This window comes from Amblyomma maculatum, chromosome 7 (assembly GCF_055883805.1).
Source record: "Amblyomma maculatum isolate TAMU_Amacu chromosome 7, ASM5588380v1, whole genome shotgun sequence".
Classification (NCBI taxonomy): Eukaryota; Metazoa; Arthropoda; class Arachnida; order Ixodida; family Ixodidae; genus Amblyomma; species Amblyomma maculatum.
Genome location: NC_139350.1, coordinates 4,851,407 through 4,866,311, shown reverse-complemented (window position 1 = coordinate 4,866,311; position 14,905 = coordinate 4,851,407). Strand labels below are relative to the sequence as shown.

The following is a 14,905-nucleotide window of genomic DNA, read 5'->3' as shown; positions in this document are numbered from 1 at the left end:
TTACCTAGGTGTGCGACTTGATCTCAAACAGCGATAGTGAACACGCGACGAACCTTTCTGAGGTTGCGAAAGCCTCTGCGGGTGACCTGCTCCTTTGTCGGAAAGGTGAGCATGCTTCGTGTGCGCGAGAAATCCTGCAGAGTTTGAACAGCGACTTTTTAATGAACGGCCATGTTCCTAGAAGTAAAATTCAAGTGAGGTTTAAAGAGTCCTTGGCGATTTACTTCAACGGTCCGCGCAATACTCTCCACATGCCGGTGAGATAGAGAGAGGGCGCTTGTCTGTGACCCAAACAACGGCCTAGCTCTTGCTGATGCATTCCATACAGCGTTCAGATTTTTTTTATCATAGTCAGGGGCTTGATGATGCTTACTTTGCTCAGACGTCGGTAACAACAGAGACTAAGGGGTGAACTGCTGGGGAAGACGGTATTGAAGATTGATAGATTCTTGCATCGGAATTCAGTTCCTTTAGACTGAATCGCTGAATTACAAGTTGATGCAAGAAACCAAACGTATTGGCAGTCTCCGCTTGAAATTAATTATTTGTCGAAGCTGGATTCGGGACTTTGCTAAAACTGAACCAACACCTTCTAGTGCTCCATGACTCTCCGCTAACATCGTGACGACAAACCAGTCCCCCATCCATTGCTCGACGATGCGCCGGCAAGCGGGGAGCTTTCGGGGCATTTTATCATTAACGGCTAAGTAATTCCTAGAATAGTCGTATTTTTATTTATGCACCTACTTTACTTCCACAGAGCATTGCAGTAGTGTGGGTTCAGTGTGTGTGGTGGAGGGAGGCAATATTACAGAAATAGCGGCATATGAAAAACAGGAGAACAATGGCGTTCTAATCAACAATTAAAGACGCAAAAACAAATTTTCGGTGACAACAAATATCTCTAAAGTTAACGTAGTTAAGTAGTCAGTATTGCCATGGGCGTTTACGCATAAAAAAGAAGATTACAGTAGTAGTACAATTATTACAGTACAGCCCTCTCACGTACTGTTGAGGCAGATCTGCAAATACCCCTCATTGCTCCCTTGCGAAACTACGACACCGCGCAGCCTGGCGTCAGCGCAGGGCAGTAACGAGTGAGTCGGCTGCCTCCATGCGGTGCCCAGCAGTGCAGCCTTTCCGCTTCAGGGGAGGCTTTCCTGCAAGCCTTGAAGATATCTTAGGGGGTGTCTCGGTGTAAGAATGTTCCCCCAAATTTCTTTTCTCCGCGCTGCATCCTGGCTTCCCCATCTCTTCTTGGCCACGATAGCATAACACCCCCCGAAAAATATTTCTGGCTACGCCACTAAATCCAAGGGGCAGCTTCAGATTTGGCGGACCTCTGGGTAGAACGACTAAGCGTAAGAAAAAAAATTATAGGGTCTTTAAGACGTTTCTTAGGAGGAGAATGGGGAAAGCGTGTACCCCTTCTGTCCTATAATTTGCCTCTCATCGCTTGCCCCTTATAGGCTTTGGCTTCAGTGCTACATATAATTGTTGTTTGTTTACAGGAAATGAAAGGCGCAGTATCTGTCACACTTTCTCCGACAAGTGTGCGTTTGGACGGTACACCATCGCTCCTGTCGCGTGGCGTCCCTTGGCGCGCGTTCAAGAGTGGGATTGCAGATGGCAGGAATGCAAGGAGAACATATCTCGCGGAATCTCTCGCACAACTCTCGCGCACGGGATTTCGTTCCATGAACCTAGAAAGGCTTTCGACTTAATAATACTGCCTTGATTTCACTTTTGTTTCCTGCATCCCACCGACAGTGTCATAATTCAGTTCGTGAAGTGAAACTAAAGGGGGCGCTGCTCAAAACGCTCTTCGCAATGGTGGTGCGGAGGCGAGCGACGCAGAGTCTGTCAAAAATATGGCGCCCAAGCAGTGTGATTCTACAATGTAAATATATATCTGTTAAATAACACAACAAAAACCGAGATTTTCTGGTTTGTGTACTGAAAAATTCTTGAAGTAAAGATAACAGAATATTCTTTATTTAAAAGACCGGTTTTCTTTTTTAGTTCGCGCAATATATGTACAGCTATAAACAATATGAAAGGGAACACGGGAGCGCGTGGCCTCCAAGCTTCAAATGCGCTGTCACCGACAGGTGATCAGAATCAGTGGTAAATACGCATCAAAAGTAAGCTTGGTTGGCTGCTCTTTCGGAGCTTACCCTTGATGTCGCCCATTCTCGTCTTGTGTTGGTGGCAACGCTTTGAAAAGCGCGGATGCCAAGCGCTCTCGTGTTCCCTTTCATATTGCTTCTAGCTGTACTTTTTCTTGAAATTAGCAGAAAATGTTTATGGAAGAAACATGGCTGTTGTTTTAATTTAACAGAAAGGGCCTCTTTATATGCATCTTTTCTCGAACACCTCTGTCGCGAACGTGTTTCGATACTGGGCTATGAAAGCTATACTCGATCCATATCACAAGTTGTTTGCAGCACTACGAAAGGCAAGGACGACCTATGTTATTGTCAGGATTTCTTCGCTATACATGACTGTGCTTCTACGCTCCAATCACCGAGCCAGGCAGAGTAGAGTACGAGCTCAGTCATGTAGCACGTACACGATCCCTGGTTATTTCTCAGGTCGGTCTTACCTTTTGTAGTGCCAGGGGCCAGTGCGCTCGGCTACTGTGCCCAAGTTTGCGGGATCGAATACTTGGTGCGGCGTTCCATTTTTCTTCCCTTTTTGCATCTTTTTTCTAGTCCAGATGGAAGCTGGCTTGCGATTGCGATTCAAACCGATGACATACGCACATCTGACAACTGGAGGCGTCCACTGAGAATGAAGACACTCCGAATTCGTTTCCCCAACCACCAACTTAAACAAATGAATATAAAAGCATCTGCGGAATAAAAAAAGCGGGATGTTAAAGACGCTTCGCGTCTACTCTTATTTCTGAAATGTGTCATGTTTACGGCCCGCATGGCGCTATGCTTTCTTACCTAATAACTGTGGATACTTAATTGTACTGTGCTACCAAACTTAGCCGATACATTTATTTCCGCGTAATTGAATTGAAACAGTACTGATGAGAATTAGGTTTATGCAGATCCGATTACGAATTATATTTACAGCCAGAGAACGCAATTTATGAAGTCCCCCCCCCCCCCCCCCCTTTTCAAGAAAAACAAATGAGAAGGGTTCAACGCTGCTGAACCGAATGTGGAGCGAAGACATTAGCTGCAGGTGACCGAGCGTTCTATATCCTCTTCGCCTTCTTTGTCTTCTTCTTGTCCTTCTTCAACTTCTTCTTCTTCACCTTCTTTTCTTCTTCGTCTTCTTGTTCTTCTTTATCTTCTTGTTCTTCTTTATCTCCTTCTTCTTTATCTTCTTCTTCATTATCTTCTTCTTCATTATCTTCTTTATCTTCTTCTTCTCGTAGTTGTGCCTCTTCATGACGTAGCTGCGGCCACCCTAGGTCTCGCTTCGGCTGTTGTAGTGTTGCTTTTGCGACAAAAGGTCTACTTTGGCACAAGACACCGCGCCAATTCTTTGCCGCAAACTGCGCGGCATTAGACTTCAAGTTAAGAGAGGCAGGCGGGTTGCTACTGCACCGTTACTCGGTATATTCCGTCTTCACCTGACTTGTCGCCACACGTGGCCAGTATTTCCTTATATGCAATATGCTCAGGATGCACCTTGCAACGCGAACGCAAGGATTGAACGTGATTGCATGGTGAAGTGCAGCTAAAAAGATTTTGTTACTGCGAGAGCGGAGTCAACTAACCTTCTCAATACAGCCGTCGTGCGAGCGATACGCGTGCGTATAAGATCTGCCGTTCACACTTGATGCCGGCACGCATAGCGGGGCTGCATAGAAGAAAGAAGAAATTCGAACAACAGAATGCAGCCCAGAAACACTGTGTTTTAATGAGGCAATTCTCGATGCCCTGTACAATTTTTCCATTTAACTAAAATTATCTGGAACACGTTGCTTCCTCATTGAACTGTATCGTCTTTTTGTGTAATCCGCCTTATGGTGAAGGTGATTTCGAATAACGTCTGTGTGCTGCCCGATGCCACAGCGCATCAGGAAGTCTATCGCGTACAAAAATGATTCCGAATCTTTCATTGCTGTGTCTGTCACAGCTCATTTTGCAACGTCGAGACAAAAAATTGATGCAATATTTTTACGGGTAGAGAACTATGAGGATGAAGTGGCAAGCTCATTTGTGAGGTGATTTGGTTTGGTTTGGTTTGGTTTGGTTTGTGGGGTTTAACGTCCCAAAGCAACTCAGGCTATGAGAGACGCCGTAGTGGAGGACTCCGGAAATTTCGACCACCTGGGGTTCTTTAACGTGCACTGACATCGCACAGCAGACGGGCGCCTTGTTTTTCGGCGCCATCGAAAAGCTGCCGCCGAGGCCGGGATTTGATCCCGCGTCCTTGGGAACAGGAGTCGAGCGCCGTAACCACTGCGCCACCCCGGCGGGGTCATTTGTGAGGTGAAGGGAAGTGCGTCGAACGCTGGGCCCTCATTGCCTGGCTGCTTGGCTGTCTCCCAATGTCTATATATTTAATCCCCTTTTGTAAATATATTTCTCCCTGCTACAATATTACGCCAAAATTTTAAAATCATGGGCGATTTACAAATGCCGTAGAATCGTCATACCTGTATGGTGTGCTATGCCTTGCACACCTATGCCTTGATGTTGCCGTAATGACTAGTCCAACAAAATTATTCAGCATGTTTTAATGATTTTGAAAGCTGAAGTAAAGAAGAATAGGTGGACAAAGTTTTAAAAATGCCAGAAATGGTTTTTTGTTTTTAATTATCCCCAGAAATTTCCATTGCTTTCCGCTTTCTTGAAGTTAGCGCGATCGCATCTATGTATTGAAACGTGATATAAATGTGAGCTTCAGCTGTTTGATAGATAACTATGTTTAGAACACAGTGTAATTTATTGCTGCTCTGCCATAAACATTTTTTGAAATAAAAGCCTGCAAAGTAGGTAAAATTTTGTTTCCTGGGCCGATATTGAAAAATTTTACAAACACGTCTACAGTACCCAGAAAAGCGAAAATTAACAGAATACAAATAAAAACAAGCATATATATAGTAAAACAATTTTGAGCTACCTAACATTAGAAATGTTTTGTGTAATTATTAACCGAAGTTAACCAGAACAGCAAAGATAAGCGCGGTCCGCCTTTTCGTCGTTATTCATTCCCTGTGCCTCGAAAAACATTTTGGCAGCAAAACCGAGTGCAGATCTCCTTTCATGAGGCAACAATGTACAAAGTCTTGAAATTAATATAAAAGGTGGACCGACCAAACTTTGCTCGATCTTACGTGGCAACACCCAGTATCTGCATTGCTGATGGCAATTTCTGAGCTATACAGTGTGGTCCTGAGGCAGACCCTTAGGGTCATAATTTTGGACAAAGGCTGTATACAGTCAGTTCATGGGCTTTTCTAAGTGCACCAACGATAGGGAAAATTGTTCCTAAATAGGAAATTAGGAAAATAGGAAAATAGGAAATTATTGTTCCTAAATCTGCCCTCCCCCTCACCGATAATTCGTTGATGGGTTTCTTTCCTACTAATCTATTGCGTTCCTTCTTCAGATTTAGGCTAATTCGGGACCTCACCATCCTGTGGTCACTGCATCGCACTTTCCCGATTACCTCTACATCCTGCACAATGGCGGGGGTTGAACACATTATGAAGTCGATTTCATTCTTAGTCTCTCCGTTAGGACGTTTCCATGTCCATTTCCGGTTCTTCCGTTTGCTGAAGAAGGTATTCATGATTCGTAAGTTATTGCGCTCTGCAAACTCAACTAGTAACTCCCCCCTGCTATTCCTAGAGCCAATGCCATAGTCACCTACTGCCTTGTCTCCTGCCTGTTTTTTCCCTACCTTGGCATTGAAGTCGCCCATTAGTACAGTATACTGCGTTTTTACTTTTCGCATTGCCGATTCTACATCTTCATAGAAGCTGTCAACTGCCTGGTCATCATAACTACATGTAGGTGCATAAGCCTGTACAACCTTTAGTTTATACCGCTTATTAAGCCTAATTACGATGCCTGGAACCCTCTCATTAATACTAGAGAACCATCTATATTACCCGCTATATACTTATTGACAAGGAAACCCACACCTAGTTGTCGCCTCTCCGGTAAACCTCGATAACACAGTACATGCCAATCCTTCAGTACAGTATATGCCTCATTCGGCCTCCCAGCCTCACTAATCCCTATGACATCCCATTTCATGCCCTCTAGTTCCTCTAACAGCACTGCTAAACTATTTTCACTAGCTAGGGTTCTAGCATTAAACGTTGCCAGGGTCAGTTTCCAATGGCGGCCTGTCCAGCGGAGGCAGGCTTTCTTAGCACCCCCTGCTGCGTCACAGGTCTGACCGCCGCCGTGGTCAGTTGTTCCGCAGCCGCTGGTGACTGAGGGCCGGGGTTTTATGGAGCTTGTCATAGGAGGTTGTGGCCAATTACTGCACCAGGGTGGCCAACTCCTGTTCTGGTGAGGGAGTGCGTTGCCGGAGGTGTTCACCGGCATCAGGTCGCACCCCAAACCTGTGTATGCAATTCCATCGACACGCGGATTTTTTTTTTTTTTAATCCGGTGGAGAATTGCGCGGCACCGGGATTTGAACCCCGGTCCTCTTGCATGCGAGGCGGATGTTCTACCGCTACGCCACCGCTGCAAGTAATGTATATAATGGTTTGGTGCTATTTACAGAAATACAGTTTGCGCTAAACTTATTGGTCTATTAATGGGTTCCGTTCCCGCCTAAACGCAATGCTGGGTTTAGGAGAGAATGAAACCCATTAGAAAGCTAGAGCGTATATTTATTAAATTGCAGCAAAGCAATCAGTAAACATTGTGTACGATGTAAAACAATGTGTTTGAATTTACAGCTATTTTTAAAGAAAATTTCTGCCCCCTCACAGAGAATATCTGTTCTACTTCAATCACCGAAATACGCTCACGAAAAAAGCAGTAATGCTTTTTGTTTTAGCCGAAACCTGGCTTGGGTTTCTACCGCAAACTGATTTTTGGTTGTGCTGCAGACAACAATGCAGCAGATAACCAGTGCATGTGTCGATGGTCCCTCTTTCCTTCTTCCCCTCCTTTCTTTTGTTCTCTATATATTTCCGAGTCGGAAATAAAGCGTCGTCTTTTCGCTCTGGGAATCTGCCTGGTTATCATCGCGTAGCTGCCGGCCTTTGGCCGGTAGAACGCAATAGTGGCGACGAGGATTCTGCGCAGCAAGGAAGCCAGCAATACGCCCAAGCACGACAGCCAAGCAGAAGGAGCCCACCGCCAAGGATCAGCCATGGCACACAGGCTACCGGAATTCGAAGACGAAAAAGTAGCAGCCGTACCTTGTCAAGGTTCAAGCCTATTTCGAAGTGAATGATCTGATAGACGATAAGAAAAGAGCCCTGCGGGTAGCGGCGCGTGGAACAAGGACAATAAAAATTTTCAACAGCTAGGTAGCATCGCGAAAGCCTAACGACCTTACCTACAAAGAAGTTGTGGAGACGTTAAGCAGCTACTACGACCCGGTACCGAATGAAATCTCTGAAAGTTTTAAGTTCTTCCATCGCTGCCAACAAGAATGGGAATCTGTACATGCATTCATTGTGGCAATACGGCAGATGGCACACAATTGCAATTTTGGAACTATGCTAGACAGAATGATAAGGGACCCTATTGTGTGCGGTGTCAGATCCAAGAACCTGCAGGAGCAGCTGTTAGCGAAGAAAAATCAGAATCTCGAAGCCGAGGCTCTTGCCCGTGCCGCAGAGAGCGCTGAACGCGATTCGCAAGGGATTGTTACTAACCAAGAACAAGCGAGATTGCTAAAGCTCTCTGGCCAATACGAATCGCGCACGAAGTCGCAGGGCGTGCAACAATGCAAATTTTGCGGCAAGCATGGTCATAATACAAAAGCTTGTCGACAAATCAAGCGCAAATGTTTTAAGTGTGCACGGCCAGGGCGTTTAGAGCGAATGTGTGCGGCAAAGGAGACAAGCAGGACGCTAGCACTAACAGCACAGACGCCAGAAACCGAGGAGTGATAGTAGTGCGTCCCAAATCTGGTCCTTGACCACCACGCGCTCTCTCATACCCCCCATCAGAAAATCGTTTGCGTGGAATGGCACCGAAATAATGGACATTGATACCGGCTACCTGTTTGCGTCATTCCCAAAAGCATTTACCAATTGCACTCCGATCGATGGCCGCAGCTGCAAAAGTCGGAAGTACAGCTTTCATGCTATCTCGGAAAATTTCCACTCCTCGGAACACTGACCATGCCAGTTTCGTATGAAGGTACCACAGTACAATGCAGTCTCACGGTTTTAGACTACAGTGGCCCCAGTCCTTGCGGTCGGGACCTGCTGAAAAAATTAACAGACGAACGCATTCAAGTGCTGAGCATGTATGCGAAGCCTTCCGTGTCAAAGCACGCCTGGGAGGACGTGCCGATGCTGCTCCAGCAAAACTCCGCTGGTCTCATGAAAGGTCCGCCAGCCCGACTGCACATCAAGGCAGGAGCAAACTCCAAGTTCTTTAAAGCAAGGAAAATTCCTTTTGCACTTCGTGGTAAAGTGTCTAGAGAGCTTGACATATTAGTCTCAGCTGGCATAATATCCCCACTTCCTCATTCTGAATGGGCAACGTCCATCATGCCAGTTTTGAAGAAGGACGGAACAGTGCGCCTTTGCGGGGACTTTAACATTACACTAAACCTTGTATGCGAGGTTGAGCAGTACCCCTTGCCTGTCATAGACGACATTTTTGTAAATCTATGTGGAGGAAAAAAAAATCAGTACTTTAGACTTTCGCGATGCTTACAATCGGGTTGATCTAGATGAAGACTCGCGGAAATTATCAGTGATAAACACACACAAGGGGGTCTTTTGCTACAACAGGTTACCGTTTGGGATCGCATCAGCGCCAGCGATATTCCAACGAAAGATTGAATCGGTGCTGCAAGGACTAAAAGGGACTCAGGTTTATCTAGACGATGCCCTGGTAGCCGAATGCAGGGATGCTGATAACGCAAACCTGCAAGCGGTGCTACAGCGTTTCCGCGAGAACGGTATCAAACTTCGTTCCGACAAGTGCAAGTTTGGTGAACAATCAGGGACGTATCTTGACCGTCGTATTGATGCTGAAGGACTACACCCACTCGAGAAGCACGTGGATGCAATCAGTCTAGCCCCTGTACCGCGAAATGTTGCCGAGTTGCGATCCTTTGGGGGAATGGGTACATTTTACAAGTTTTTGCCAACTCTTTCCACTATGCTTGCACCCCTGTACAGCCTTCTTGAAAAAGGTGCAAAATGGGCTTGACACGAAAAAGACGCGGCATTTAAGAAGGCCAAGGATGCTTTGTGTTCAGCCTCAGTGCTAACGTAGTTTAATCCGTAGCTGGAGTTGATGTTGGAATGCGATGCTTCACCTTACGGTGTCGGTGCTGCCCTTTTCCACCGAATAAATGGTGAAGACAGGCCAGTTGGCTTCCGATCACGGACGCTCACCTCAACTGAGAGAAACTAATCCCAAATTCAGCGAGAGGCTTTAGCCCTGGTGTTTGGCCTGACACGGTTTCGCTATTACCTGTTGTGACGTGAGTTCACGCTTGTAACTGACCGCCGCCCCTTGTTAGGTCTACTCGGACAGGATCGTCAAACTTCTGTCATGGCTGCCACCTGAATTCAGCGCGCGCTTTTACTAGGGGCATACAAGTACAAGCTGATTTGTAAACCTGGCAAACAGATGTCAATTTCTGACGCTCTAAGCCGTTTGCCTCAATCGCTGCAGGAGCCGCAAGCGGAAACACAAGATCTGTCGGCAATGATGCTTATAATCGACGAATGGGACCAACCAGCAGTTTCCCACCAAGAGATTTAAGCGCTCGCAGCAGCTGACGCGTTTTTGCAAGAGATGCAGGTATTACGTGACTAACGGATCGCCCTCCGTCGTGCAAGGTGACAGCAGGGAAGTGGCGGAATTCCGCAAAAGGAGACATGAGTAGTCTGTAGAGAAGGGGCTGTTGTACTGGGGGCATCGTGTGGTGATACTAAGTGCGGCGCCTGAGAAACTGTTGAAGATGCTACACGAGTCTCATCAGGGTGCGTCTACCATGAAGGCAAGGGCGATGGCTAAGTTTTGGTGGTCCAGTTTAGATGAAGATATTTGTAGATTGGGTCTCGGATTGTCGAAGCTGTGTGCAGGCTTCGCCCATGCCACCTAGAGATCCTGTCAGCTGGCCGCTTTCGAGAGAGGTGGTCACGGATGCATGCCGACTATGCAGGGCCTACTGGAATTGTCGGTTGTTGGTAATTGTCGATGCACACAGCAAATGCATAGAAGTGATTCTAGCGTCTCGAGCAACCGCTAAAGCCACTGCCGATTGCATGAGAACCTTGTTTAGTAGGTTTGGATTGCCCCGCACCATAGTTACCGACAACGGTACACCCTTTACTGGGTTAGAGTTTGCGGTATTCCTACAAAAAAAATGGAATCGAGCATATTCGTACCCCGCCTTATCACCTCCAGAGCAATGGTCTAGCAGAACGGGCCGTAAGAACAATAAAGGAGGGCTTGAAAAACATGCCGGGCGTGGAGTTGACAACTGCTCTGGCGAGAGTTTTGTAACTACAGAAATTCGCCACTAGCTTCAGGCTCTACTCCGTCCGAACTGCTTCTGGGATGCCGTTTGCGTACAAAATCAGATGTGTTTTCCTCCCAGAACTAGGAAATGTCCAAGCATCCAGAGACTGATTCCGCCAGTTGGTACTTCACCCCGGGAGACGCCGTCTATGTGTGCAACTACGGCGCAGGAGAAAAGTGGACACCAGGCAAAGTGAAATCGACGAGTGGTGCCCGTCTAGTCCCTGTGGCTACTGAGGACGAAGTCGTTCGACGTCATGTCGACCAGATCTGAAAACGCTCATCAGACACCGACGGAAGCAGAGAAGTATCAAGTCCTGCAGAATCACCTCCTACGACATTAGGGGCCCCGAAAGACGAGGCTCACGACCTTCCCGAAGGGCCTGTTCCTGAGCTACGCCGGTCTACAAGAACCAGAAAGCCAGTGCAGCGCTACGGCTATTAGGGGAAGGAAATGCTGCAGACAACAATGCTGTAGATCACCAGCGCATGCGTCGATGGTTCCTCTTTGCTTCTTCCCCTCCTTTCTTTTCTTTATATATTTCCGAGCCGGAAATAAAGCGTCGTGTTTTCGCTTTGCGAATCAGCCTGGTTATCATCGCGTTGCTGCCGGCTTATTTAACAGGTATATACGTACGCGGTTTACTAGCTAGCTTTAGCCAACGGTTATAAAATAAAATATTTCAGGTAGGCCAGGGAAACCAGTTGCACAAAGCTTCCAGCCACCTTGCGTTCCCCATGGGCATTTTTGGGCTAAAATCCGTTAATCAGTGATTAGTATAATTTCCTAAATTACTAAGTATTCACCTGAGACAAACATGATTCGCAAAGTAGGAGAACACCCCACGAAACCCCACTTCCATTTATTTGCGATGTACAAAGTCGCACGTGTATCTTCATGCCTGAGCCATGGTAGAAGAACAAATGGTAGAGCAACTCCCATAGACGCCTGCGTGTCGACTCTGAGGGAGGCTTTAGTTTCCCAGCGCCCCCTGCGAACTGTGAGGCACAACAAACACATGACGTTTCTTGTGACGTCACAGTGACGTACTTTTGGCGGGGAATTTGATTGTCTTTTTACTTATGAACGAAAAACAAGGCCGACAACGACGGAGGCAGAACGATGCTCGGATAAGGCAGAAAAATGGACACCGTAACTGTTCAGCCAACTTTATTTGACATGGATTTCTACTGTCAAGTTTTACGCAAACTGAAATGCTACGGCATCTTTAACCACCTTATCATAGCATCGTTCTGCCTCCGTCGTCGTTAGCCTAGTCTTTCGTCGCGCGTCATGTAAACGCATTCTGGGGCTTATTTCTTCGGGCACGTTTGTGAACAAGGGCCTTCAAGTGAATTCGGCAAGCACATGGATAGAATCACATGGCTTGAGGCATTTCACTAAGGGCATAAATGAGTGAAGCTGTGCTGCATAGAAAGCCAGGCTTTATTAATTCACGATTACTTACATATACGCTTCACGACAATGAAATTAAGTGTAGGAAAGCGACCACCGCTCATTCGTCACGGTCTTCATGAAATCCTCGTGATAACAAAATGACCTGAGCGTAGGTCTCCCAACGAGACGCGGTGAGATTATAAAACGGTAAAATATCTTGCTAACATCATCAGTCATCAGTAGCAGCCTGATTATACCCACTGCAGAGCGAAGGCCTTTCCCATATCTCTCCACTTAACCCGGTTCTGTGCTAGCTGCATCCACTTGACCCCTGCGAACTTCTTAATCTCATCCGCCCACCTAACTTTCTGCCGCCCCCTGCTACGCTTTCCTTCCCTTGGAATCCAGTTTGTTACCCTCAGCGACCATCGGTTATCCTCTCTTCGCACTACATGTCCTGCCCATGTCCATTTCTTCTTCTTAATTTCCACTAGAATGTCGTTAACTTGAGTTATTTCTCTGACCCACTCTGCACGCTTTCTATCTCTTAATGTTACCCCTACCATTTTTCGTTCCATAGCCATCTGGGTTGTCCTCAACTTACGTAGAACTCTCTTGGTTAGCCTCCACGTTTCAGCCCCATAGGTGAGTACAGGCAAGATGCAACTGTTGTATACTTTCCTCTTGAGCGATATCGGTAAGCTGCTAGTCATAATCTGCGAGTGCTTGCCAAATGCGCTCCATCCCAATCTTATTCTTCTTGTTATTTCCTTTTCATGGTCCGGATCTGCGGTTACTACCTGTCCTAAGTAGATATATTCGCCTACTACTTCCAGTATTGCGCTACCTAATGTAAACTCCTGTTCCTTCCCGAGGCTGTTGAACATTACCTTAGTCTTCTGCATATTGATTTTCAAGCCCACCTTTCTACTTTTCCTGTCTAGGTCATCAATCATTATTTGCAGTTCATCTCCCGAGTTGCTTAGCAAGGCAATGTCATCAGCAAATCGCAGATTACTGAGGTATTCGCCATCTACCCTTATCCCTAACTGCTCCCATTCCAAGTCCCTGAATACTTCCTCTAAACAAGCTGTGAATAGTACTGGGGAGATTGTGTCTCCTTGCCTAACACCTTTCTTTATGGGAATTTTGTTACTTTCTTTATGCAGAACTATGGTTGCTGTGCAGCCACTATATATATCTTCCAGCACTTTCACGTACGGCTCGTCTACACCCTGATTTCGATATGCCGCCGAGGTTTCAACTGAGTCAAATGCTTTTTCGTAATCAATGAATGCTATGTATAAGGGCTGGTTATATTTCGAGCATTTTTCTGTCACCTGCTTGATGGTATGGATATGATCGATAGTAGAGTACCGTTTCCGAAACCCTGCTTGATCCTTTGCTTGATTGCAGTCTAAGGTTGTCCTGATTCTATTAGCGATTACCTTAGTAAATACCTTATACGTAACAGACAGTAAGCTGATTGGTCTGTAATTTTTAAGGTCCTTAGAGTCCCCTTTCTTGTGAATGAGGATAATGTTTGCATTCTTCCATGCTTCCGGTACCGTCGATGACACCAGGCACTGCGTATACAGGGTGGCCAGTTTTTCTAGCACGATATCCCCCCCGTCCTTAAACAAATCTGTAGTTATGTGATCCTCTCCAGCTGATTTCCCCCTTTTCATAGTTTCTAGTGCTTTCTTGACCTCGTCCTTCGTCACTGGTGGAACGTCTGACTGTTTTTCCCTACCGCCAATCTCATTACGGTCCTGACTACTTTGGCTACTGTAGAGATCTGTATAGAACTCCTCGGCTACTTTGACTATCTTGTCCATATTAGTGATGACGTTGCCCGCCTTGTCCCTTATCGCATACATCTGGTTTTCGCCTATGCCCAATTTCTTCTTTACCGCTTTAAGGCTTCCCCCGTTCTTTACAGCATGCTCAATTTTCTCCATGTTATACTTCCTTATATCGGCCACCTTGCGCTTATTGATTAGCTTTGATATCTCGGCCAATTCGATCTGGTCTTTTGGATTGGAAGCTTTCATACTCTGCCGTTTCTTAATCAAATCTTTCGTCTCCTTAGACAGCTTACCGTTATCCTCTCTAACTATCCTACTGCCTACTTCTACCGCGCACTCAGTAATGATATCTCTGAAATTATTGTTCCTTGCCTCTAGGGTAATGTTGCCATCCTCAGAGCTGAATACCTATTCTGTAGCGAGATCCTGAACTCTTCTGCCCTCCCCCTCACCGCTAATTCGTTGATGGGTTTCTTTCTTACTAATCTATTGCGTTCCTTCTTCAGATTTAGGCTAATTCGGGACCTCACCATCCTGTGGTCACTACATCGAACTTTCCCGATTACCTCTACATCCTGCACAATGGCAGGGGTTGAACACATTATGAAGTCGATTTCATTTTTAGTCTCTCCGCTAGGACTTTTCCATGTCCATTTTCGGTTCTTCCGTTTGCTGAAGAAGGTATTCATGATTCGTAAGTTATTGCGCTCTGCAAACTCAACTAGTAACTCCCCCCTGCTATTCCTAGAACCAATGCCATAGTCACCTACTGCCTTGCCTCCTGCCTGTTTTTTCCCTACCTTTGCATTGAAGTCGCCCATTAGTACAGTATACTGCGTTTTTACTTTTCGCATTGCCGATTCTACATCTTCATAGAAGCTTTCAACTGCCTGGTCATCATAACTACATGTAGGTGCATAGGCCTGTACAACCTTTAGTTTATACCGCTTATTAAGCCTAATTACGATGCCTGGAACCCTCTCATTAATACTATAGAATTCATCTATATTACCCGCTATATACTTATTGACAAGGAA

General features: G+C 46.1%; 1 pseudogene; it reads left to right on the top strand.

Moving 5' to 3' along the window:
• Nucleotides 1–9,845: 9,845 nt before the first annotated feature.
• Nucleotides 9,846–11,106, top strand: LOC146182643 (uncharacterized; annotated as a pseudogene).
• The last annotated feature ends 3,799 nt before the right edge of the window (nt 11,107–14,905 follow it).